This window comes from Pelodiscus sinensis, chromosome 17 (assembly GCF_052426305.1).
Source record: "Pelodiscus sinensis isolate ZL-2025 chromosome 17, ASM5242630v1, whole genome shotgun sequence".
In the NCBI taxonomy this organism is placed as follows: Eukaryota; Metazoa; Chordata; order Testudines; family Trionychidae; genus Pelodiscus; species Pelodiscus sinensis.
Window position 1 is genome coordinate 11,130,332 of NC_143068.1, and position 27,960 is coordinate 11,158,291.

The 27,960-nt window shown below is 47.9% G+C and overlaps 1 protein-coding gene and 1 pseudogene across 2 annotated transcripts in view; one reads left to right on the plus strand and one right to left on the minus strand.

Moving 5' to 3' along the window:
- LAMA5 (laminin subunit alpha 5) overlaps window positions 1-27,960 on the plus strand; it is a 190,149-nt gene that overhangs the window by 43,262 nt on the left and 118,927 nt on the right. The gene's annotated exons all lie outside the window — the stretch shown is intronic.
- On the minus strand, window positions 20,458-21,626 carry LOC149523453 (uncharacterized; annotated as a pseudogene).

A 27,960-nucleotide genomic window follows, 5' to 3' on the forward strand; every position in this document is an offset into this window, starting at 1 on the left:
CACACTATATCTCCAGAAGATATTTCGTCATCCTCCCCAGACGATGCTGTGTTTGCGGGGGATTCCTCTCCTTCTGACGATACAAAAGAATTTCAGAATCTTTTTAGGAGGGTGGCTCAGTCTCAGGATGTTCAGCTATCAGATGTTCTGACGAAACAATTCAAACTCTGGAGAAATTTACACCCTAAGCAACAATCTATGGTTGCTCTCCCTATTGATGAGGCAATCCTCCAGTCAGCAGCAGAAATTTGGCATACCCCGGCTTCGACTCCTCTAGCTTCGAAACCGGCGGAAAAACGTTATTTTGTCTCCTCTAAAGATTCAGAATTTCTCTTTACTCATCCCCAACCAAACTCCTTGGTCGTCGACGCAGCTCTTCAAAGAGCTAAGAACCCACAGCTGAAAAATGTAGGGGCAGATAAGGAGGCCAAGAAGTTGGACGTATTTGGCCGCAAAGTATACTCATCGGCCACATTACTTCTTCGCATTGTGAATTATGCAGCTCTGTTGGCAAACCATAGTTTCGATAATATTGCGAAACTTACAGACTTGGCCCAAAGAACATCGGAGGCCGATAAAGAGTTCTTACGGTCAATCCTCAAGGAAGGATATGCGTGTTCGAAGGCGAATCTCCAGATAGCCATGGATGTAGCAGGCATGGCAGCTAGAGGGGTAGCAACAGCAGTGTCTGAGACGTTCGTCCTGGCTCGCCACAGCGGCAGTACCCAAGGAGTTACACTCCAAAGTCGAAGACCTTCCATTTGACAGGGTAAAATTATTCGCGGAAAAGACCGATGAAGTACTTCATACTGGCAAAGACTAAAGAACGACACTCCGTACGTTCTTGAGAATGTACGTCCCACCATTCCGTCGTTGTCGTCATTTCCCGTATCAGAGACGGTATGACTGTCAGTCTCGTAGACAACAAAAAATCGCACGTTTGGCCAGTCACGACCTAGACAGCGACCTCAGCGAAGGCGTCCACCACCACCTAGAGTGGCTGGCACGTCCGCCTCAAAACAGCAAGTTTGACTTCTTTATCGAGGGCATGCGAACTCCACCAATTGTTGTTGCACACACAGACCCCAATTTCCACCATAGTTTACGACCCTATTATCACCAATGGGTCAAAATAACATCAGACAAATGGGTTCTGGAAGTCATAAAGGTCGGCTTCACCATTCCCTTCACTTCCATTCCCCCCACCACCCCACCTTCCCCGTCCCTTTTTAGGGACCCATCTCACGAAGAACTCCTGCGACAGGAAGCTCATCGTCTCCTTTCCATCGGAGCGATAGAGAGGGTCCCAGATCAGCTCAAGGGAAGAGGGTTTTATTCGAGATACTTCCTAACGGAAAAGAAAACGGGGGGGATGGAGACCCATTCTCAATCTACGCCGTCTAAATCGTTATCTTCTCAGGCAGCGCTTCAAAATGGTGACTTTGAACTCTCTAATCCCGTCCCTCGATTACAACGATTGGTTCGCTGCTCTTGACTTACAAGATGCGTACTTTCACATCGCGATACACCCTGCTCACAGACGTTTTCTCCGTTTTGTGATAAACGACGATCATTTCCAGTATCGGGTTCTGCCATTCGTTCTCGCTTCAGCACCCAGAGCTTTCTCAAAGACCCTGGCTGTCATAGCAGCTCATCTGCGTCGGCTACGGGTGGTAATATTCCTGTACCTGGACGACTGCTTGATAAAAGGTTCCACGCAGCAAGAAGCATCACAGATGGTAGCGACGGTTGAACAAACATTCAATTCCCTTGGTCTTCTCTTAAACAAAAGTCAAACCTCATCCCATCGCAGACTATAAAATTCATAGGGGCGAACCTGGATTCTCGCATGGCAAGGGCATACTTACCACAGGAAAGGGTTCAGGCGATCAAGGATCTCATCTCAATACTCAACGGAAATGTGAGTGTCCCTGTTCACACTTGCCTCCGTCTTCTGGGACACATAGCTGCTGCCACCGTTGTAGTTACACATGCGCGACTTCATCTGAGGAACCTCCAACACTGGTTGTCGATGGTTTATGTGCCCATGAGGCATGACATTCACAAGACAGTATGGCTACCTTCACATGTTCAAAGATCTCTGCATTGGTGCACAAAAGCATGAAATCTGTTGTTGGGAGTTCCATTCCACTGACAACAACCATCGGTACAAATAACGTTGGATGCCTCGCTCCTTGGCTGGGGTGCCCACATGGACAACGAATGAACTCAAGGCAAATGATCTCTCAGAGAGAGGCGCCTTCACATCAATCGATTAGAGCTTCGGGCAATTTTCTGTGCATGCAAACACTTTCTCCCACATATCAAAGGTCTTACAGTAAGGATACTGATGGACAATGTAGCAGCGATGTATTATGTGAACAGGCAGGGAGGAGCACGATCACGCTCCCTATGCACCGAGGCGGTGCAGTGTTGGAATTGGTGCATACAGAAAAACATAACCATAATAGCATCGTACTTACCTGGCACTGCCAATGTACTTGCGGATTCCCTCAGCAGACCGTTTCCCACAGACCATGAGTGGGAAATACGGTCAGATGTAGTTCGTGCGATATTTTGCAAATGGGGTATGCCACTGGTAGACCTCTTCGCAACGGCCAACAACAAGAAGTGTCGCCTATACAGGCAGTCCCCGGGTTACATACAAGATAGGGACTGTAGGTTTGTTCTTAAGTTGAATCTGTATGTAAGTCGGAACTGGTACATATTGTAGGGGAAACTCTAGCCAAACATTTCTCCAGAGCTCAGTTTTGTTCTCCCACACCTCACTTCCCTCAGTCCTTTATTCTCAAGCTGAGGTGTCTGCTGAGAAAAGCCGCTCCACGTCTCCCTGGTCTGCTGGGGGGAAGCAGCTAGTGCGGGGTTGCCTCACACTGTTTGTAAGTAGGGATCTGATGTAAGTCGGATCCATGTAACCCGGGGACTGCCTGTATTACTCCAGGGCAGGGCACTTCTGTATGCTTTTCCCCCCTCGGCACTTATCTTCAGGACACTGGAGAAAATCAGAGCAGAGGCGGTGACTGTCATTTTGCTAGCACCAGCCTGGCCCAGACAAGCCTGGTACCTGTTTTTACACAGGATGTCGATACAGCCACCATACCCCCTTCCTCTCCACCAAGATCTTCTTTCTCAGGAGCAAGGCTCACTGCTACATCCCAGACTCGAGTCTTTACATCTGACAGCATGGCTCGTGAGTGGTTAAAAGGAGACGAAAACCTGTGTTCTGAACAGGTAAAAACGGTACTTCTACACAGCAGGAAAGAATCTACACGGAACACTTACCTGGCGAAATGGCAGAGATTCTCTTAAGTGGTGTATTCAGAATAACATACAACCGCTTCCATCTCCTCTGCATCACGTTTTTGACTACATCCTTCATCTACGAAATTCGGGACTTGCGTTGTCATCTTTAAAGGTGCACTTAGCAGCTATTAGTGCCTTCCACCATCCAGTAGAAGTTCCTCGCTCTTCTCTCATCAGATTACAAAGAGGTTTTTAAAAAGTCTCATGAACTTATACCCACCGCGAAGGGTACCGCCCCCTTCCTGGAATCTCGACCTAGTATTGGATACCATCATGTATCCCCCCCTTTGAACCTCTAGCGTCGGTTTCCTTACATATGCTAACCATGAAAACGGTCTTTTTACTAGCAATCCCATCAGCGAGAAGAGTGAGTGAGCTGGGGGCGTTGATGGCAAGCCTTCCTTTCACGGTTTTCTCTACAGACGCAGTAACATTACAATTTCACCCAGCCTTTATCCCCAAGGTCTGCTCTCCTTTCCATACTAACGAGCCTGTTGTCCTCACAGCTTTTTACCCCAAGCCTCACCCTTCAACTAAGGACGCTCTTTTTCACACGCTCGATGTCCGACGTGCACTTTCTTTCTATATAGACAGAATTCGCCAGTGGCGGCGCACGGACAGGCTGTTCATATCAACGACACAGAGATCCAAGGGTGAGGCACTTTCTACTCAACGCATTGCTAAATTGATTACGCTTTGTATTACAAATTGTCATTCGATCCGGAACAAGCCTCTTCCTTCTTTGCCTCGGGCTCACTCTACGCGAGCAGTTGCAACATCCACAGCTTTCGCAAGGAGAGTCCCCCTTGCGGACATCTGTCGCATAGCTACCTGGGTTTCTAGTGTAACTTTTGCGTGTCATTATGCCATAAATAGAAGGTGGGCTTCCGATACCGCGGTGGTCGCCGCGGTTTTATCTACAGTAGAAGATAACTGACCTGGAGCGCATTCTGGGTTACTGCTTTGTAGTCACCTTGAGTGGAGCACCCACGGGGACCACTCGAAGAAGAAGAGGTTACTCACCTTGTGTAGTAACGATGGTTCTTCGAGATGTGTCCCCGTGGGTGCTCCACGCCCCACCCACCTCCCCGCTCCGGGTCTTTCTGCTTTATCTTTCCGAGACTGAGCAGTGACAGGAACTGACGAGGGGGGGGCTGGACCGCAAGACGTTGCAAAGGCGCGAACGCTGCGCGCTGCTCTCAGGCATGCGCGGTCCGGCCTGGCTACGGCTCTGGAAATCTCCGACTAGCCGCGCCGGGTCGGGACCCGACACCTTGAGTGGAGCACCCATGGGGACACATCTCGAAGAACCATCGTTACTACACAAGGTGAGTAACCTCTTCTTGTCTGTCAGTAACAGCTTGTGTGGTGTAGAATGAAGTACTCAGCCGTGTGCAGGGTGGCACAGATGACAGAAAAGAGCGGTGTAAAGAAATAGTTTGGATCAAGGCGAAGTTATCTGAGCTTCTGGGATGGGACTTGAGGAGCATTCATAGTGTTTGGAATGAAATGACTTGGCAAGATACGCAGCACATTTTATCCTCGTGTGTGTCTGTATTTACCATAAAGCCAGATCACAGCTTTACAATTCCTCTAGTTAAAACCGGGAACAACCTAAACTGACATTTAACAAATAAGACACTGTGATATCTGCAGATTTGCTGGGTCATCACCCTGCCCATAAAACAGGATCTGTGGACTCCCACAGCTGTTCCATGGCTATAAGCAAAGGTGGTAACCGGCCTCCATCTGTAGCATGGAGATAGCGACCTCCCAGAGTGAACATGGTTCAATGTGGAAATTGCTTTGAGCTCACAGAATAAAAACACTAGGAGGGCAAAATATTCTGTAAGGAAGTTAGCTAAGGGAGCTGGAAGTGGAGGTGGGAGTCAATATGTCCTCGATGGCAGGAGTTTGAGGGTTTGTGCAGGGGGATGGGCCATACTTTCGGCAGCTCTCTATTTTTGTGGGCTTTGGGCCCCAGGTCCGAGTTCTGCTGATGGTTATCAGCAGCCTGCCCTTAGGGACTATGATCTGCCTGTCCATTTACTTACTCACTTCCTGTTATTAGTTACAATAACACGGAGTGTATTTAAAAAAAAACCCCAAAAAACTAGTGCTGATTCTCCCTTTAAGGAATTTGAAGTTTGTCATTAAATTTAGGAGGAGAAAATGTTTTCTTGGATGACTTCTTTTTTTAAAGTGGAAACTTCCTGTTGACATTGACTGTTTGGATTTCTGGGAACAGCAAACTGCATGTGTATCTGCTGACACTTCCTGGGAGTGCCGGAGAATCTCCAGAGACATGACGCCGTCCTGGAGAGCACTGAACCGGGAAAGCTGCAGAGACCTTTCCAGTGGAAGGCGTTTCTGTGCAGATGGTTGGCACCTGTTGGACTAAGTGTGGGGGATGTTAGCTGGTGGATGATCTGATGTGCTGTAGCAGCTACTGGGCTGATGGAGAGCCCTGACCTTAGTTGGGATTGCTAGGTGCTGCTGGAGTACAAATAATCATAAAGGCTAGAAATGAAAGATGTTTAAGAAAAGCCCATGAAGACAAAGCCAGCAGTGGCTTCCTGCCCACTTGCGGCCATATCTACATGGAAACATTGGTCACTATGAAGGCTGTGAGCAAAGGGCAAGTAAATTTTACAAGTTTCCCTCTGTGCATTAAATCTTCCTTCGTCCTAGACATTCCCGAACAAAGAACTTTTATATTACAGTGGCAGTTAGCACTGCACCCTTGTGGATGGCCTGCCTGGAAAGTGTTGATAAGCTGTTCTGTCATAGTACTGACAGTTGTGCCCCTGAAATGGGCTTCTCATCTATCTTCTCCCCTTCCCGCTAGGCTATGTGCCACCCTGAGCCAGCTAATAGGGTTTCTTTTGTACTCAAGAAACAGGATTGGGCCAAGCTTGGGTTTTCTAGCCTCTTCCCCATGGACAGTTGAATGGAATCCTGTTTGGCTCCCAGCAGGGTTAGGTGTCTGCAAGGATACGTAGAAAGAGAGAGGTGTTGTAGAGAAGCTCACCATTAAACCTGTTAGGGGAATGGGGAGGGCAGTGGGAGATTCCCTTGTGAAATAGGAAGCATTTGAAACCCTCTCTTATTGCACTCAGTCCTGCACATGGAAGCCTTAGTGAGCCAGACAGGGTTAATGGGGTGAGAGGCAGTCCTGTGACCGGAGCCTTCCATGGGAGGTGTTATCTTGGCCTGGCAGGTCATGCCATGTGATCTCAAGCTGGTTCCTGTTCGGTTCCTTTCATGTTATGTCATTATCAGAGCTGAGGCAGGACTGCAGATCTGACACACACTCCCTCTCCCCCCGACTCACTGCAGCTTGGCACCCTCTCTAATGCGGTATGTTTTGCACTTCATGGTGACTTCCAAGGTGAAACGGACTAGAGCCAATACAAGAAGCAAAGAAGTTCCTTGCCTATCTTCCTCTTGCCCTTTGGACTGCTCGATGGCATTAAACCAGGGGTGGGGAACCTTTTTTGTGTCGTTGGCCACTGACCCACAGAAAAATCATCCAGGGCCGCACACAAGAAAGAAGCAAAGCACAAAACAAAACAAAAAACCCACACCCTTACTGATGTGGCTCCTGACTGATCAGAAGACACTCCTCACATTCCCCTTGCACACCAGAGCCTAGGGGGGTCCAGGCTAGTAGATTTTGTGTGCTCCAGACCTACAGTGGGACAGTGGGGGGGTGGAGTGCCAGTGTGGGCTCCCCTATGTTGGGGTGGGGAACCCTGAGCCTCGGGCCAAATCCAGGCAAGCTGGGGGCCAAATCTAGCTGAGGTGTTGGTGTGGGCTTCTGGACACTGTCAGACCTACCCTGTACCTGACTGGGAAGTGTGTCCCACCTCCCTGTGATGCCAGCATCCCCTTTCCCTCTTCCTCCAGCTAAAGAGTAGCTAGGTGGGCAGGAGGATGGAATGAGCATGGAGCACCCAGTGGCTCCATGTTGAGGACAGCTGGTGGCAGAGGGCTCCTTTGCTTTATGTGGAGAAGTTAGAGAAATCCCAGCCTCGGCTGGGTGAGGGATGTAGGGGGAAGACCAGGGAGGGAAGCTAGACCAGTGCTGGGGAGAGGAGGTGAGAGACATGGCATGGAGATAAAAGCATGGACACTCAATACAGTTCAGGGCAGGAGGTGAGGATTGCCATAGCCAAGGGCCGTTTATAGAGCTGGAATGTGACTTAAAGCCAAAATTTGGTCTGGACTAGTCAGCATCTTGTGTGCACACTGACCTTTGGGACTAGTGTTCCGTCCTTCTCAACATCCACCTTCGGCTGCATTTACGCTACAGACCTTCCAGTGGCCCAGCCGTACTGCTGCAGTTGTGCTGCCATAAGGTCTCCCGTGGAGCTGCTGTTTGCTGACAGGAGGGGAGCTCTCCTGCCAGCATAATTAAACAACCTCCAATGAGCAGTGAGTCTCCTGTCGACCTAGTCCTGTCCACATTGGCACTTTTGTCAGTGAAACTTCTGTTGGTCAGAGGGGGGCGGGGTGTAGTGGATTTTTTTTTCCCGCCACACCCTTGATTGAAAGTGTAGACACAGCCGAGTGACTTGCACAGGAGAACGTGGCCTTTTGGAGACCTTTAAATTTGTATGCTTGCATGAAGCTTGAGTGAGTCTTTCACCATCCTACAGCAGCTGGAATGCACTGTGTACAGCTGTGGGTATCCTGCTTAGACAGGAGATGTGAGGTTGAGATTAGCGAAACCCCCATTATTCAAGGGGCTGACAGAAACCCTAATAAAACTCTGCCTGTGGGAGTTTCTGGGTTTCATTAAATGAAAACAGCTTCTCTTCATCCTTACAAAGTCAAGCTGCCAGGAGTAGATAGAAAACACGCTGTTGATATCACACCCATGATATGATCTTATCAGCGCCTGCCTGCGAATTGTGACAGAGTGTAATTGAAATTTTCCCTGTGTTGATTTGGAAAAGTTCATTCCTTCCCCCTTCCCCCCCACAAGCTTCCCAGATGTTGACTTTTCATACTTCCAGAAGTTTTCTTTGGCCGCCCTTCCAGCTTCCAGCTGTTAAATACTGCAAATGTGGTATTCATTATGTCCAACACAGAAATGTTTCATTTTTCCCACCGGGGCTGCAATAAATATTTCCCAGCATAATGTGCTATAGACAAGTGTGTCCGTATCAGTTGTTATCTCCATGGCTGTTCTGTGACATGATGAACCTGCCAGCTGGATTCACTGGTAGGCACTGTATAATAAAGGCATGATGGACTGGTGACTGAGCAATCATAGTCTTGCCCTGATTCCTGACAGCTGTACCCATTCCACTTGCAGGCAGAGTCATCCTCTTTAGTAATATGTAAATACAATAATGTAATCATAATTGTAAATACAATAACATGATCTTGTTTCCAGGCAGCCTTGCTGGGGTAATACGGCATAGTACTTGAAGGGAGGCAGTTCTGTCTGTAGGAAGGTGTCAGGACATTTAGGGCTTTTTACCTAACGATTAACCCCTTGAACTTTACCTAGAATTAGTAAGTAGCCAGTGTGGATCCTTGAGCCCAGGAATAAAGTTCTCATGACAGATTTACTGGGTGGGTCCCTGCATTCTGTTCTGGCTTCCAAATGGAGCTGCATGTGCAGCAGTTTGCAGTAAAGGTGATAGGCATGGATCACAATAGCAATATCTGTGCTCTGCTAAAGTCACCTAGCTATTCCAGTATGCAGTGTAGTTGTAGCTGTGTCAGTCCCAGGATATTAGAGAGAGAAAGCGTGTGTGTGTGTGTCTCTCTCCCTCCAACAGAAATTGGTCCAATAAAAGATATTACCTCGCCCACCTTGTCTCTAATAGCTATGCCAGTCTGAGCTCTAGTGTGGCCCCAATTCTAAAAACACTTTTTACAGCTGATATAAAGTAAGGATGTTAAATTTAGATTAATCAAATAGTCGAAGCAGTTTTCATTGACTATTCGATTAATTGATAAGGCCACCTCCACTTCTTATCAAAGACAGAAGGAGCTGCCAGTTCCCTGCTTGCACCCCTGCGCCCTCCACCCCCCTGGGATGGTGCTGGGGGGAACAGGCTTTTAAGCTGGCTCCTCCCCTTGCTGCCTCTATCAGAGGGGCAGCAAGGGGCGGAGGGAAACGACTAGTCGAGGGGAGAGGAAGCCATCATAGACGACTAAATAGCAGCCGGCCCATAACACCTGGCCGTCGAACCACAGACTTCGATACAAGGGATCCTCAGTCTAAGACACTGTATTATCCTGACAATCTCCTTTGGTTACTGCTCCCCTTCTCTTCCCTCCTACCCCACTGCAGGCCCCACATCAGAGCCCCCATTGGTCTTTTCTAGATAGTCTTTGCCAACTTGCTGTCCTCTATGCCTTAGTCTCACCCACACTCGACTGCATTGGAGAAGCTGGAGAGATCAATGTGGGTGACATGAGCTTACAGAAGATGTTTCAGCCCCGCTAGCTGTTCTCACTACCTCTCCTGACAGCCTCACGCGTGGTTTGCTTGAAAGTGAGGTCTATGGCACCGCACATGAGAGCTGTGGAGGCAGAAGAGCAGTTGCCCAGCACTGCTGTCAGGGATGATGTTTCAGTGAGAGAGGAACAAAGCCATTAGGACCTACAGACATCTCAAAAGCAACCCTTGTTCTCTGGTATGATACTGAAATTAGGTGCAACAGCATCCTTACTTTTGGAGTTGCTTGAAAAAGAAACTCAGAAGTGGAAGAGGTGAACCAGCATGAGCACAAACCTGATGAAAATCTATTTGTTGGGAGCTAAGAAACAGCACTGAGGGTACGGACTGAAGTGTTCATTGTAAATAAGGGGAGTGGTCAGGTCACTAGCCAGGGGCTCCAGAGACCTGTTTTCAGTTCCCTGCTCTGCTACCGACTTCCTCTCTGTTAGCTGATTTGTATCTAATGTTCCCTCTGTCAGATGAGGATAATACAAATCTCCAGTTTCTCAGAGAGGTTGTGATGATTACTACATTAAATATTGCGGGATGGCCGTGATCTGATCTACTGGGTACTGTACAAGTACCTAAGAAATACAAATAGATGCAGCGCATAGTCCAGGTAAATTTTGCCTAAAATGCTGAAAGAGAATTGCTACTGCTAAACACTTCAAAAGTGCGGTGTAAATCTCATTTCACGTTACTCCAAGAATGCTTTACGGACACTTTATCATTTTATCCTTCTTCACTTTTCTTCCTTACAACCCTCCCAGTGCCAAGCAGGGCTATTCAAATGAGCTTTTGGAAGCACTAGAATTGAATTTTAGGAGCTACGTTTTCCCCAGCGGAAACGTTATGTGGAGATAACCTTACTGACCAAGAAAGAACAGAGCTTAATATTTTTTGCTTAGCTTGTAATCCTCTCTTTGCTTAGCAAAACAAAAACAAGCAAGCAAAAAAGGCCCAAAATAAAAGACTCTGCAGGATATAAGGAGCCAATCTAATCTCTTACATTATGAGTAATTTGGTCTTGAATACTGGGGGAATTGGATTCATAAGTCTTCCCGGATGTCTATCCTGCATTTGGAGTCCTAAAAATAACACACAACTGGAATGGACTTAACAACCTGTGAGTTGCTTTGCAAGAGATTGTAACAAAGCCAAAGAAGGTGAGCAGCCCACAGTGCATTTACATTTAAGAATCCCCTAATGAAAACTGGGGGGTCAGCTGATTAGCTATTGGCCTTTGTTAGTATTAAGCTTTGATGTCTAAGTGCTCTTGAGGAACAAATAAATAGCTGGGAGGACAGTAGCCCCTTATGGAAATCTGAAATGAGTCTAAAGGGGCCAATTAACTAGGTTCCAGGGAAAGCTATTTTCACAATAGTGGACTATAGAAAAGTCTCTGGCGGAGAGCCCTAGGTAGTGATTTCCTTATGGTCTGTACCCTTAAGCTGGCCTTTGGTCTAACGCAGAGGGTTTATGCAGTGGTGTTGTAGCCATGTAAATCCTAGGATATTAGAGCAACAAGGTGGGTGAGGGTCGAATATAAGATATTACAACTTGGGTTTGGGAGAGACAAGCTTTGAGCTACACACAGCAACTATCTGTCCTACCCTGTGTTTAGCTGTGACACTGGCTGCCTTTCCCAGGCCTGAGGAAGAGAGTGGTGGTGGTGATCCAATAAAATATATTACCACCCTCACCATGTTTCTCTCACAAGAGTTCTTGCGCAAAAGTTCTTGCACAAGAGCGCATCTACACTGCCATGTGCTTTTGTGCAAGTGTCCATGGCAGTGTGGACGCTCTTGTGCAAAAAAGCTCTGATGGCCATTTTAGCCATAGGGGCTTCTTGCACAAGAAACTCCTGTTCCCATCCATACAAGCTTTCTTGTGCAAGAGCTCCTGCGCAGAAAGGCTTATTCTTGGTGGGGAGAGGAATAACTCTTGCGCAAAAAGCCCTCTCTTCTGAGAGTAGTTATTAATGGTTCACAATCCTGCTGGAAAGGTATAACGAGGGGTTCTGCAGGGGTCTGTTTTGGGACTGGCTCTGTTCAATATCTTCATCAACGATTTAGATATTGGCATAGAAAGTATACTTATTAAGTTTGCAGATGATACCAAGCTGGGAGGAGTTGCGACTGCTCTGGAGAATAGGGTCATAATTCAACATGATCTGGACAAATTGGAGAAATGGTCTGAGCTAACAGGATGAAGTTTAATAAAGACAAATACTCCACTTAGGAAGGAACAATCAGTTTCGCACATACAGAATGGGAAGCAACAGTCTAGGAAGGAATACGGCAGAAAGGGATCTAGGAGTTATAGTGGACTCAAGCTGAATATGAGTCAGCAGTGTGATGCTGTTGCAAAAAAAGCAAACATGATTCTGGGATGCATTAACAGGTGTGTTTTGAACAAGACACGAAGACACGAGAAGTCATTCTTCCGCTCTACTCTGCACTGGTTAGGCCTCAGTTGGAGTATTGTGTTCAGTTCTGGGCACTGCATTTCAAGAAAGATGTGGAGAAATTGGAGAGGGTCCAGAGAAGAGCAACAAGAATGATTAAAGGTCTAGAGAACATGACCTATGAGGGAAGGCTGAAGGAATTGGGTTTGTTTAGTTTAGAAAAGAGAAGATTGGGGGGGGGGGGGGGGGACACATGATAGCAGTTTTCAGATATCTAAAAGGGCGTCATAAGGAGGAGGGAGAAAACGTGTTCATCTTGGCTTCTGGGGATAGAACAAGAAGCAATGGGCTTAAACTGCAACAAGGGAGGTTTAGGTTGGACATTAGGAAAAAGTTCCTGTCAGGATAGTCAAACAGTGGAATAAATTGCCCAGGGAGGTTGTGGAATCCCCATCTCTGGAGATATTTGAGTAGGTTAGATAAATGTCTATCAGGGATGGTCTAGACAGTATTTGGTCCTGCCATGAGTTTAGGGGACTGGACTCGATGATCTCTCGAGGTCCTTTCCAGTCCTATGATTCTCTATTGTAACAAAGAACGGGCTTGTAGGGTGGATGCTCCGCAAGTTTTTATGCTAGAACGGCCATTCTTGCACAAGAAGCCTGCAGTGTAGACGTAGCCACAGGTTATACATGCTTAAAGACATAGGCCTATGGAGACAGGTCCTCACAGTGGAGATACTGTTCAAAATAAATTAATTTCCTATCCCTCCAGTCATTTGTTGAAGTCCCATAGCTGGAGCCTGAATCACAGGCTGTGACTCATGAGCTCTGGGTAGCACACGCTGTACGGAGATGCACGAGAGCACCAGAGAATACTTCTGAGTCCATGTCACGTGTCACAATTCAGCTGACAGGCCAGGGTGCCCACTGTGCAGTCTTTAAAGGCTTCAGCACCAGCAGAACACTGTCTCTGCTGCAGCCTGAATAGCGCCTCAGGGCTTCCATTCACACCTGCCTAACTATATACATCCCACTCTCCTCTGTTCCTTCATCTAGGCCAGGGGTGAGGAACCTAAGATCCTGGGGGCAGAGGTTCAGGGCTCTCCGCCCAGCATTGTGAAGCCTTCATTGGTGCTCCAGCCCTCCTGCTGCCCTACCATGTGGCTGGAGCACACACAATCTACTAGCTTGGGCCCCACTGGGCTCTGGTGTGCAAGAGGAATGTGGGGAGTGTCTGCTTCTCAGTTAGGGACCATGCCAGTAAGGATTTGGGTTTGTTTTTTGTTTTTGTTTTTGGTTTTCTCACTTGTGTGGCCCCTGACTAATTTTTCTGTGGGTCAGCGGCCCCTGACCCAAAAAAGGTTCCCCACCCCGATCTAGGATGTCTGTCATGTAGGAATTCACCTGCCTCCATGCCACCTTGTTGGGTGACTGGCAGGCTCCTGCCATCTCCTCAGCTGCTGTGAAGAACCTGAAAGGACAGTGGCTGAGGAAAATTATTTCTGATGGGCATTTGGGGCCGAAGGACAAGGATACCAGCCCCAATTTGCAGGAAATGAGTTGGAAACCTGGGGTCCAGTTGCGACCACAGATACGGCTGACTTAGGGAGCTTGCTTACAGCACAGGTGTTAAAGCATGTTTGGAATATGTAATTCAAGACCGCATGTTGATCTTATTCCATCTAAGGTTGCCAGATACTTTCAAAAAAATTGGTTGAGGCCCCCCCCCCCCCCCCAAAAAAGTCACTGTGCCTTTCAATAACCCTGCACTTCTCCCATCAGTATTTTCTGGGGGGGTTTTACTGGACAGAGGCGGCAAAAACTGGACACCTGGCAATCCTAGTTCCATCACCAACTACAGGCAGTCCCCGGGTTACGTACAAGATAGGGACTGTAGGTTTGTTCTAAAGTTGAATCTGTATGTAAGTCGGAATTGGCGTCAGCCGCTGCTGAAACTGATCAGTTTCAACCGTGGCTGAATCTGGATGCCAGTTCTGACTTACATACAGATTCAACTTAAGAAACCCAGGCGTCCCCAAGTCAGCTGCTGCTGAAACTGATCAGCGGCTGATTCCAGGAAGCCTGGGGCAGAGCAACTCTGCCTCGGGCTTCCTGTAGTCAGCCGCTGGTCAGTTTCTTGCTTTGCAGAGCAGGGAGATGGGGAGCAAAGCCTCGGAGCATGCCCGCAGTGGGACAGCCGCGACGCGCTTGGGCTGTCCCGCTGCGGGCGTGCTCCAAGCCTTTGCTCCCCGTCTCCCTGCAGACCAGGGAGGGGGAGCAAAGCCGTGGAGCATTTGGGCGGTCCCGCCACCGCCGTCTCACTGGTCTGCTGGGGGGGGGTCGCAGCTAGTGCCCCCCTCAGCAGACGAGGCTTTTCTTGCCTACCCCTGGGGTAGAGCAGCTGGGGTGCTGCCGGGTTGGTCCGGAGCGGCGCTGCGGGACCAACCCGGCAGCCCCCAGCTGCTCTACCCCAGGGGTAGGCAAGAAAAGCCTCGTCTGCTGGGGGGGGAGCACTAGCTGCAACCCCCCCCAGCAGACCAGGGAGACGGGGGTGGCGGGACCGCCCAAGTCCTCCACGGCTTTGCAAAGCCTCGGAGCACGCTCGCAGCAGGACAGCCCAAACGCGCCTGGGCTGTCCTGCTGCGGGTATGTTCTTCGGCTTTGCTCCCCGTCTCCCTGGTCTCAAGGGAGACGGGGAGCAAAGCCTTGGAGCACACCCGCAGGGGGACAGCTCAAGTGTGCCAGGGCTGTCCTGCTGCGGGTGTGCTCCAAGGCTTTGCTCCCCGTCTCGCTGCAGACCAGGGAGACCGGGAGCAAAGCATTGGAGCACGCCGGCAGGGGGATAGCTCAAGCACGCCCGGGCTGTCCTGCTGCAGGTGTGCTCCAAGGCTTTGCTCCCCGTCTCCCTGCAGACCAGGGAGACGGGGAGCAGCTTTTCTCTCCCCGGAGGACAGGGGCGGCGGACCACGGCGCATTTGGGCGTCCCGCCGCTCCCGTCCTCCAGGGCGAGAAAAGTCCCGTTCGTAACTGCAGATCCGACATAAGTCGGATCCGCGTAACTCGGGGACTGCCTGTAAAGTCGAGGTCCTATGTTGCAGACTGCAGTTGAGGTTGAATAAGATCCCAAACTTGGTTATATTTGGAATGAAAGCAGAGCCTTAATTTGTCATTCCTGCTCCTCCTTTCCATCAGTCTGAGCGTATAGTCACCTGCTTTCAGATGCTTGATAGGGAGTGAGCAAAAAAACTCTAGCTTTGGCTGGCTTGAATGAACTGCTTTCGTATCTGAGGCCTGTGTGTAGCTAAAATAGGCACAAAAATCCAGCACACAGTTCAAACACAGCAGCCATCACACATTTCTTCCTGTTCCCACCTACTCCCCCTCTGTGCTTTTGTGAGCTTTCTGATGAATAACCAGGCTGGGGTGGAGCCTCCATCTGGGCCTTTTCTATTTGCACTGTATCAATGTTGCTAAATGAGCTCTTAGAGCGGAGGCAGGAAGGGGCTTGGAGCGAAAAGAATAAAAGCCCAAAGCTGCTCTGATGTGAGAGCCCTGCATGCTGAGAGCCGGTGCTCTTGAAGTGCCCAAACAAGTAGGCTAGTTCAAGGCAGTCTAAGCTTATCCTTAAGTGCCTTGCTAAGTCTCCATCCTTCTCCATACAGCTTAGTTGGCTTGTGACCTACCTGAAATAACTTCCAATGTGTTTAGCTTGGAGCAGTGCATTTTCTGGATGTCAAAGTCTTATGACATAATGCATATTACATCACTCTTTAGTTTTTAATTAAACTTCTGTCCATTTAAATGGGTCTAATTGAAAACTAAAGTTTATCTTCTCATTTCTCCACATGGACTTGGGTTAGTCAGAAGGGCTCTCCTATAACCTCCTTTGCCTTCTCTCCCCCGCGTTCTTATTTCACCAATAAATCTTGTGATGTCTGATGTTCAGTTCTTCAAAGGGAATGAATCCATCAGTCTTCTGCTGTGCATTTCATTATATTCTTTCCCCTTCACTTGTTGGGAAGTTGGCTTTCTATCATTACGGGGAGTTAGCTTCAGGGGAGAGAATTTTCACATATATGTTGACTGCAATCTTCTCCTATGTTACTATAGTTCAGAAACTTTAAAAAATGCCTGGTAGTGACAAGAGGGAGGGAAGGGCTAAAAAAATTGATACAAGGGGTCAGTATAGTGTTAGAGAGTTGCTTTATTTAACAAGCCATCTCTAAACAAGTCTGTGGGATGGGTTTAAGAAACATGCAAAGCTGTGATTACATTTCCCAGGTGTTTGGGTAGAGGCTTGCTTTAGATCTGAATGGGCCTGAGTTCATGAGCCACCTGAGATTCCTAAACTGGGCATTCAGTTTGCAATGAAATCCAAGCCCTGGCAGGCTTTATGTTCTCTGTCAATATCTTGCATCACTTTTGTGGAGTTTCTTCATCAGTGGGATTCCCCTTTCTTCTGTCAGAATGTTTTATGTACACTGCTCCCATGGTGATCACTTTTCAATGCATCTGTATTTTTGGAGGAGAGGTATTTTCCCCCCTTAAAGGTCTGAGGGTTGTTCCTCTAACTCAGAGGCAGGCAAGATATGGCCGTGAGATCTGGATCTGGCCCACCACCCATGTGATACAGAGCAGTGCCACAAAGTGGTTAGCTGCTCCCTGTGGCTCTCTGAGGTGTGTGTGTGTGTGTGTGTGTGTGTGTGTGTGTGGTGGTGGGGGGGGAGGGGATTTGGGAGCTTTGCACAAGCTGCCCCCAGGAACATCCCTCAGCTCCTACAGGCCGGAATCCTCTTCTGCACCCATATCCCCTCTTGGACTCTGCACCTCAATCCTCTGCCCTAGGTTCCAACTCCCTCCTTTACCAAAACTCCCTCTGAGCCAATACTATTTTCTACACCTTCTCCTATCCCCAAACTCCTTTCTGCATCTGACTCTGTCCTAGACCCCACATCCCTCCATGGAAAAGTGCGGTCCTTAACCACTTACCAAAATCTTGGAGCCCCTCCAATAAAAAAATATTGCCCACCCCACTCTTAACTGCTCCCTTTCCCAAATCATCAATCTGTGGCTTGCTCTTGATTATCTCCTTCTCTTCAATGCTTCTCCTCTTCAAAGTCCTTCCCCTTCCCCTTTTTTTCTCCTGGCCTCTTTTTAAGCAGGGTTCTGCAATAACTGAACACTTGAAAGATCTCTCTACAGCAAACTCAAATACATTGTGTTTGCTTAGTGTTGAGAGTGTACAAGACACACAAAAGACTCAGCTGCTGCCTCTCCAAGCTGAAGGGCTAGCTCTTCAGTTAGTGCTAATCCATCCTAGATGGGCTAAGGGTATGGATATCTTGTAGCCGGGCAGGGTGCTTGCTTTTGTTTTGAAATAGCAATAAGTGCCGGATGAGATATTGTCCAAGTGTGTCTGTATTGTTTATTAATATACTTTGTGTCTTATTTATTATACCAATTCACTCGTTAGTGGTTCTCATGCTGAAGAGAATCTTTATCTGACTGTGCTGTCTGTGCAGTATGAAAGGTCAGGCCAAATTTCTTCATTTGGGACCTTTTTATACTTGAAGGAAGCCCTGGAATTTTGGCCCACTCTCGCTTCTGAAATTCCTGCCTGATAATGGGGAGCACTTAGCTCAGGGAGAGGAACTTAGTTTGTTTACATGCCGACTGGTACCCTTTGAGATTTTCCTCTGAACTTTAGAAAACAGTTTGCGTTGTGAGTTATGGTTTAGACCCTGGTCCTGCAAATTGTGAGGCAAGCTGAAGTTAGTGGTGCTGTGTGCATTGCCCCCTCCCCCCCATCTACTCCTGTGTTGTATATTGCCAGACTGCTGTCTGAACCCACTAAAAATCCAACTGTGCTTTCTTGAAATGACCTGGCTAAAACACACACGAGGCCTGGATAATGTAATGCAATAAAGTACAGGATTTTGGCTACTGTAGAAAGTGCAGGTTAGCAGATTCCACCTCCCAGGCATACCAGTAGCTTCCTGCTTTCCCCGGAGCCAGGTAGCAAGCCTGTCATAGCCCCACGGCACCACCAGCAGGATTTTTAACGGCTGGGTCAGCAGCACTGACTGGAGCCACCAGAGTCTCTTTTTGGCAACGTCTTTGAGTCAAGAACTGGGCACCTGGCAGCCCCATGTCAGTTGCGCACGGTGGGCATTGCAGCCTGGCTGCTGGTGCATGAGATTCCAAGGAGGGAATGGCCAAGACAGATTTGAAAGAGCAATGCTGTAACTTTATGTGCTGGGTTACAATCCATGGAGCAGGGAGAACAGATCAGCCAGCCCCACAGGACAGGAGCCAGTTAAATTAAAAGAGAGTTTTTTGCCAGACCAAGCAGGACAGTCCCACAAAACTCAGCACTTTTGCAAGGTCTGAAGTTGCTGACCTGAATTTTCTACAGCAGACAGAATGGGGATGTAAGAGTTTTAACCGGTTAACCCACAGGATGATGCATATCCGTTTCTGTTACTGGTTAAACTCTGCCAGGGTCCCACCTGCCAGCTCCACGCCCAGGCTTTCTCCTTGCAGCCTGGGGTTCCCACCACTGCATGGGGTACTGATCAGAGTCAATCCAGGCTGCACTGCAGGGGCCCCCTGGGTTGGAGGCTGAGCTACGACACCAGCAGCCACCCTACACCTGGGGTGCTGGTTGTCGGCCCATGTTCCAGACTCTGCTAGCCCCACTGCTGGGGTGCCAGCCTCACTCCTGGGGAGCTGGCTGCCCTGTGCTGTGAGCTCTGCAGCCAGCGGGCTCCTGGTGAGCACCGTGTGCTGGCCCCGCACCTGCGGCTTTGTTGCCACTTGGCGTCTTGGCACACCTGGTATCCCTCTCCATCTGTGTGGCTGGCCCCAGGCATGGACTGACAATGCAGAGGGACCCCATTCGGACGTACTGGAATACCGAGCAAGGCCAACAGCTGGATGGCCTTGCTCGGTATTCCAGTGCATCCGGATGGGATCCCTCTGCACTGCCAGCCCATGCCTGGAGCTCTGCTGCTGCCCAGCATCCCTTTCTGGTCTACTTGGTATTCCAGCTTGGCCCTGCGCTCTACACCCAGGGTCCCCACTAAAGATGTTCCAGTGCCAATGGTTCACAATGAATCAACCACACCCAGGGCTGGATGGAGGCATGGGTGAGCCGGGCAGCTGTCCAGAGCGCCAACCGATGGGGGACACCTGATGGCAGCTGTTAGGGGGCACGGCGTCCCTTACAGCTGCCATCAGGCGCCGTGTGCCGAGCTCCTGCAGTGCCGGCACCGGCCAGCAGTGCCCTTCTCCCCACGGCCGTGGGGTCCTGCACGGCCTGGCGCGTGCGCCAGCAGTGCTGGCCGGGCCAGGCAGCGCATGCGCCATGCACCCTGTGGGTGGGCCCGCACCGTGCGCCTGGGGGCGGCACTGTATGCCTGGGCCAAGGGCGCCAAAGGGGCTCGGGCCGGCCATGACCACACTTATATGTTATCTTTGTCAAGTGCCTTTATTAACAACAAAAACAGCCCAGTTGTGTGTGTGTAAAAATAAAACTAACTTTTTAAATGTTTTACATAGGTATCCCTGAGCTGCCCAAAGCCACAAAACATCTGATTCAACTTTCATTTTTACTGCTTATTGACTGGTGTCAGTCTTGTGTTCAGCCAATTAATAGACAATGCTGGTTCTGCAGGCACAGACGTTCCTAGAATGCACAGGTAACTGTTTGCCAGTTTTCCAAGCCTTGCTTTGACTTTCCACCACTCCAGTGGACTGCATTCCAATGAACAATGCTCCCTGAAGTTATCTTCCAGGTCATTTTCCACAGCATTCTCCTCTTCCTCCTTTTTGGTGTAACCTTTATTTAGAACCATCGCTATGGCACGTTTCTTTGGTGCTGACTCTATCGGCTCATCTGGTTCAGCCCTAGCACTTGGGAGTTCTTCTTATTCTAACTTTGATGTAAGTTCCAGAACCTTTTACTTAGCCTGAAACTGGATAACAGGTGAAAGAAACTACCTGGGTTTATGGCATGGATCAAGCAAGAAGTGCAGGTTTGGCAGCGATGACAGGATCACTGGGTGTCATGCAATGCTCCAGAGCAGTGGTCCCCAACGTGGTGCCCGCCTAGTGACCAGGGCCGGCCCGAGGCATTCTTGTGCCCTGGGCCCCGGGTGGGTGACACTGCGCAGCCCCCGCCCTGGGCGCGCGGTGCATGCACAGTGCCACCCCCAGGTACGCGGCGCATGCGCGGCTCCACCCCCGGGCACCTAGCAGCCTCAAAAGGTTGGGGACCGCTGCTCCAGAGAGTGCAGCAGCTTTGAAAGCAGCAACTTTTCCATTTTCAGTTGGAGTCTGAGGTGAGATTGGAGAAGACTGTTGCAAATTGGATAAATATTGGAAACAGACACTGACTGTATAGCAGACATGGCAGTTGGAGGGCACTTTAAGGTGGTAAAAGATCCTCTATTAATTGCCAGTGCTCATCTTGCTGAAGCATTCGGACATCAGATTGTTTTGTTACTGTGCTATCAGAAAGCCTAGCTGCTATTGCTCACTGAGTCTTTCAAACATTCTATATACTGAATTCCAGCGAGTTTTACGTGACTGGAGCAGATGATGTTGCTGAAGCTGAGTTGGTTTTCTTTTGAGTGTTTTTGTGGCCACGGTGCTGTGTTGGAAGTCAACTTGTCTATTTCAGCTGCATCAGCACGATCCATGCAGCTGGAAGAGAAGCCATTTATGGCTAGGTGCAAGGGATGGGCAAAACAGCTTCCCATGCAACATATTTTGTTGTGTTGGCGAGCACGATGTTTCTTACATTATCACGTATGTATGCCAAGACACAGCCTGCCCGTCCCAACTTTCTACTGTTGCATTTAATTTTTCAGCAGGGTTTTCTGCTGTATGTTGTTCTGCGATGCTTTCAGTTTGTAGAACTTAAGATCGAAGTTCCCAATTTTAGTGTAATATGGCAAGGGACAGTCATGTAGCTTTCTGCAGTTAATGCTGTCCAGCAGTCAGTGGCGAAAGCTACTATAACAGCGTTTTTCATGGAGAGACTTCACACAGGCTTCATAGCACTTTTCTAATCTCAAGATTATCGTCTATCTCACAAGCACATGGTATTCAGCTTCTACAAAACTCATCCATGCATGAAAACCTGTACCCTCAATGACACAGGTAACATATCTGTAGGGATCATAGTGCACAACAATTCTGTTAGTTATACCTCCTGTTGGGCATGGGATTTTCTTACTGCCAGAAGCAAACGCTGTCAGCACTGTTTGATTTCGGCTTTGTTTCACGTGAAATATGGATGTTTCAGCTTGAAATGGTTGATCATTGATCTGGCACTCTTTGCATACCTCAGCTCTGCAGAGCACAGTTGACATTTAACAGTGTCTTCTCGTCTTTGTGTGAAGTGATTCCAGCCAAGTCTTTCCATCTTAACGATGCAACAGTACTCACCAAATTTTTTTTAAAAAGCTTTAAGTGCTGTTTGAACTGGAGAATGCTGCAAAAGTGTCATAAGCAGGTGGGACACACACACAGTATTATTGCTGTATTTTGCCTGGGAAAACAAGGACATGTGGTAGGACCTTGAAGGACACTACCAAGTGTGAGAGAGGAGGGGATGTTTTGTGTGGGAAGACTAGGGAAGTGCTGACAGCAGAGCCCCAGTAGGGCCAGCAGCCCTCCATTAAGAATGGCATCCAGGCATACTAGAAATTAATGGTGGTGGGTAACAGCAGAGCCTCAGGTCACAGCAGCAGCCAGGACACTGGACAAGCCAGGAGGCTATCTGCAGCAAAGCTGAGGTGGGTGACCGACAGCTGAGACCCTGCAGCGAGCTGGGATGCAGCTGGTAGCAGAACCCGCAGCACTGCCCAGGACCCAGGGAGAGGAGCTGGCAGCGGGAGCTGGTGCCCATCGGGGCCAAGAGCCTGCTAGCTGTAGAGCTCACAGTGCAGGGCAGCCAGCTCCCTGCTGCCCACAGTGGAAGGCGGTAACTAGCATCCCTGGAGGGAGCCAGGAGCCTGACAACTGCATAGCCAGGAGTAGGGCTGGCAGCTGGGAGCCGGCTGGCTGCGTGGGGCAGCCAGGTTGCCGGGAGTTGGTGCACACTGGGAGTGGGGCTGGCAAGAAACCTCCCAGAAGCAGCCGCGGGGGCACCCATCTATCATACTTCCCTTCCCACCTGTACATCCCCAGGTAAAATGGCTAACTGTATAACCAATAGAATTTTGAACTGTTACTGTTTTAATGTTTTTTTTTTTTTACATCCCTAGCCTGAATTCTGTGTCCCCAATTCCAATTCTCCAGATCCCCACCCCCACAACTTCTCACCCCTTGAAGGCCAGACCCTCCTGCTTTACCAGCTGGAAATATTGGGAGGTGTGCAGCTTATAGTGCCCATAAGTCTGTATTGTGAAATGCTAGACGTTTTAATGACAAGCTTTGTCATGGATGTGTTGAAGCAATGGATTCTATTTTATATTATTTGGGCTTTCAAGCGATTAAAAATTAATCTTAATGTGTAATTAAATTGCAATTAATTGTGTGCTCAAGTACACTATTAAGCAATAGCATGCCATTTATTTAAATATTTTGGCTATTTTCTACCTTTTCAAATGTAACTGAAATAAAAACAACACAGAATATGAAGCGTATAGTGCTCATTAGCTTTATTTTTATTAAAGTATTTGCATTGTAAAAAACAAAAGAAATAGTCTTTTTAATTCTCCCATTACAAGTACAGTAGTGCAATCTCTTTATCATGAAAGTTGAACGTACAAATGCAGAATTATGTACAAATAATAACCACATTCAAAAATTAAAAAATGTAAAACTTTAGGGCCTGCAAGTCCACTCAGTCCTACTTCTTGTGTACGCAAACTTGTTTGAGTAGATTTGCAGAAAATAATGCTGCCTATTTCTTGTTTACAGTATCACCTGAAAGTGCAACAGATGTTTGCATGGAATTGATATAGCCAGCATCCCAAAATATTTCCCTGCTAGATGTGCTAAATATTTGTGTCCCCCTTCACACTTCAACCACCAACCCAGAGAGCATGCATCCGTGCTGCTAATGTGTTCTGTTTAATAATGATCCAAAGCACGGCGGAACAGAACATGTTCATTTTTATCATCTGAATCAGATGCCACCAGCAAAAGTTTGATTTTCTTTTTTTTGTTGCATATTCTATAGTTTCCACATCAGTGTGTTGCTCCTCTAAGATTTCTGAAAGCATGTTCCATACCTTGTCCCTCAGATTTCGGTGTTCCATACCTTGTCCCTCAGATTTCGGAAGGCTCTTCAGATTCTTAAACCTTGGATCGAGTGCTGTAACTGTCTTTAGAAATCTCACATTGGTACCTTCTTTGTGACTTGTCAGATCTGCAGTGAAAGTGTTCTTAAAATGTTCTGGGTCATCATCCGAAACTTCTATAACATGAAATATATGGCAGAATGTGAAGGAGACCTAGAGTTCTCCTCCAACCAGCTGAATCACAAATTTAATGAGCACATTATTTTTTTAACATGCATCACCTGCATGGGAACACGTCCTGTGGGATGGTGATCAAAGCACTAAGAGTGCATGAATATTTAGCACATCTGCCACGTACCTTGCAATGCCTGCTATAAAAGTGCCATGGGAAAACCTGATCTCACTTTTAAGTGATATTGTAAATAAAAAGTAGGCAGCGTTATCTCCTGCAAATGTAGTCAAATGTATTTCTCTTAGCGATTGGCTGAACAAGAAGTAGGAATGAGTGGACTTGTAAACTCTAAAGTTTTATGTTTTTGTTTTTGAATGCAATTATGTAACAACCTACATTTGTAAGTTGCACTGTCACAGTAGATAGCATACGACAGTACAGGTTGCACCTCTAAAAATTGCACTCTCTGGTCCAGCAACATTTTGCAGGACCACAAATGCTCCTGGACCAGATTGCCCAGGAGCCTAAGGGCTGGAGGGCCAGCTGGGCCAGGGGCAATAGGATCGGCAGCCCAGGGGAGCATGGGACTGGGGGTAGGAGTCCCCCGGAAGCCCGCGGCAGCCCCATGGAGCGCAGGCATGGTCAGAGCCCCATGGCAGTCCCATGGAGCGCAGGGCTGGGGCCCTGCTGCAGGAACCGGAGCCTGGGCTCACCAGGGCCAGGTTGGGGGTGGGAGGAGTGGCGAGCAATCTATTGCGCAGGCAATCTATTGGCGGCAGGTGGCTTGGGGGCCAGTGGCAAGGAACGTCCCCCGTCCCCCCCAGTCTGGTAAATTCTCTAATTCAGGATCAGTCAGATCTTGATGGTGCCAGACCAGGGAGGTCCAACCTATACTTGTATGTGGTATTTCTTTGGTTTATCATTTTTACAATTCAAGTATTTGTAATAAAAATAATGCAAAGTAAGAACTGTACACTTTATAGTCTGTTGTAATTAAAAATGTAGTAAAACATCCAAAAATATTTATCAAATTTCAATTGGCATTTTGTTTAGCAGTGCAAGTAAAATGGCAATCACAATTAATATTTAAATAGCAATTACAGCACTTTTGAGTGAATCACATGAATTAACTGTGAGTAATCGACAACCCTGCATATCATCTATACGTATTAAAAAGAAAATCCCCATGACTATTAACACTGTATTCTCTGCCTACCAGAGCATAGGCAGCTGGATAGGAACAGCTGACCAGACACAATGGAGAGCTACTAAATTGAATCCCTGAGAAGTGAGCGAAGAGTAGTGACAGTATGAAAGTCTGACCAGTGAACTCAGTCATATTCTCTCTTGGGGAATTGTATCCTTTGCTTGCAGGGAGATGACTCAGGGATATAATAGATCTTTATGATCTACTGATGCTTGCTCCTATGCCAGGTTACTGTGTGCATTACATATAGCTTAAAAATGTTGTTCCCGGCCGATGGGAGTTACGAAAAGCCATGCCTGCGGGTGCTCAAGTAAACAGTCCATCTCACGGCCCACCAGTGGCTGACCCTGATCAACCATGGCAGCTCCCCACCCCTGACCTAGGACAGAACTGGTTTGTTTCCAGTTTAGTGCCATCCTGAGGTTTGCAGAAAGGGTTTAAGGCAAGCCCTCATCCTGGGAATGGAGAATGTCTGTGTGTCCTTCCAGTTCAGGGTTGTTCATTAGGCATTGAGCTCATGCTCTAAAATAAGCCAATGTAGGGTGGAGCAGTTCAAGAAGTAAATGGAAAATCTTCTTGCAATCAAGTTGTCATTAAAATTGAGTTAATTCACTCTGAGTGGAAAGCTAGTCTTGTGGAGTCCAGATAAAACAAGATCTGCCTCAGAGCATTCAGCTGCTTTTCTTTCCTTGGGTTATAAATTGTTTTTGGCTTCCAGTTGTTGCAGCATTATGGAAGTTAATAAAATGAGCAGCTAATCTATTAATAACCATTTTGAAGTAATAACTATAAAAGGATTTCCCTAGTGGAAATGTAATAAACTTTCAGAGCATGGACCGTTGGTAATGTGGACAAGGGAAGTCACAGCCTTCCCGAAACTGCCTACGTGCCTGACCGCCGAAGTCTGGGGCTGCAACTCAGCAGCCCGGCTCCGTCTGGTCACTGGGGAAGGCAGTCCGGCTCAGCAGTCCAGCGGCCGGGGAGGGATAGAGCCGTTGTACAGCAGTCTGGCTTTCCCCGGTTACTGGGGAGGGATAGAGCAGCTGCTGCATGGCAGCCCGGCTCTCTCCCTACCCCTAGCTGCTGGGGAGGGATGGTGCCATGGCACGGCAGCTCGGCTTCCCCCAGCTGCCAGGGAGGGCTGGGCCGGCGCCGCAGCATGGCAGCCCTGGCTCTCCACATGGCCCGAAGGGATGGGGCTGGGACTGGGCATGGCCTCAGGCAGAAGGAATGGGGCCTTGGGCGGAAGGGGCATGGCTGGGGCTTGCCTGTCCCAGCTAGCCTTTCACCCAGTGCCCATGCTTCAGAGTTCTCATCTGAGTTCTTAGTCTGTATTTATTCTTACAAGTCGCTCTGGGTGTAACTGAACACTTTTTATATCAGAACACTGCTCTTTATATCAGATAATCCCTTTTAGCGCCCAGGTGTCATTTTAGAAACATGCTGGAAAAAGCCTGTTGTCGAATTGAAGCGTTCCTAGGGAGATGATGGACAATCCGATTTAAAAAGCCAACAGAACTCAGTCCCATAGATAAGAGACTATAAGTTTTGCCTATAAAGTGTTTTCCTCTCGCTACTTCAAATAGTAGCTGTTCTTGATCAGATTGCAAACCCCAAGATATAAAAAAACCACAAGTGGTCTAAGTCTTTAAAAACAATGAGAAGTCCTGTGGCACCTTGGGGCTTGTTTTCACTATGCGAGTCCAATAAAGACCCACTAAATGGAACTCAAAGGACGCCCCCATGGATGCCCGTACGACCTGCTTCTCATGAGGAGTAAGGGAAGCCAACAGAAGTGTTTGCTCCTGTGAACCTCCCACTGTAGAAACCACAAGGAAACTCAGATTAAGGTACAGGTACATCAACGCCAATTGTCAACTCCAGTTACGTAATTAATGTAGTTGCGTATCTTAATTCGACCTTCACCTGTCCTCCGAGACTAAGGCTATGTCTACACTGGGAAATTATTTCAAAGTAATTTATTTTGAAATAAGCTTATTCCCCAAGGAAAGCAGGGGTCATTATTTCGAAATAGCCAGCCTCTTATTTTGAAATAACAGGCTTGGAGATGTGGACGTTCGCCTTTTTATTTCCAACACATGGCATAATCTTTCGTGGGTAAAATCCACTTCATCAGATGAATACAGATCAGATACAGACTTATATGGTTACCCCTCTGAGACTTGACACTTTCATTTAAAGCATCCTTCCTGATCTGGGGATGCAGAAGCTCCAGCTATGATCAGCCGCTAGTCTTTCATACTTAGGAATGCATAGAGCAGGGTTGGATTTTTTTGTTTTTAAATGCTTTTGAAAGTTCAAAGAGCGCTCAGCTTTGGCTTATTTCTTCTATTGAGCTTAATAGTAAAAGTCCTCTTGACTTCATAGGGTGCAGAGTTAGGCAAGTGCTGAGAGCATTTGAAAATCTTATCTTTTGGGCTCAGGAAACAGACCTGTTTCCAACAAAAGCCTGATCTGGGTTTGTTGCACAATAGTCTGGACTTGAGGAGTTCTATTTACATGCCCCTTATTTTATTCAGACTTTTTGTGCCACCAGCTCATCTCTCTGTCAAAAGAAAGTTGTGTGCATGCAATTCAGATGCTTGTCTACTGCACTTCTGCAACTATTGCAATGGACATTGGTCCATGGTGGCAGGCAGTTAGGTTAGGCTCTTATTGTATGCCTTTTCTCTTACTAGGCAATGAAACTGATGCATCCTAGCAAAATTCCTACTCTTTCAGTTCCATTCTTTTCTTGGGAGCATGTTTGAATAACTTCTTGGTCCTTCCCCTGTGCTTGCCAGCAATGCGGTTCACATTTGTTTGAAGGAATGCCATCTGGAATGCTCCAGGTGTGACCCGAAAACAATCTTGTCGACAATTACGCTGCAGTGTCCCCATGAATATCTGGTTCAAAAAAGATCTAATACTTCCTAGCAGTCTTTGTTGACAGCTCCAAGTGAAAGGCCTTTTAAAAGGCCTAGAGGTGCTTTGCATTGGTGAATAGAGACATGGGAGAAATGAAAGCTTGCCCCATCAGCATTGCTCAGATTACAGCCTTCTCCAAACTGGGCAGACTCTATCAGAGACCACTGTCACCTCACATTCCTGGATTTGCAAATTGAACTTC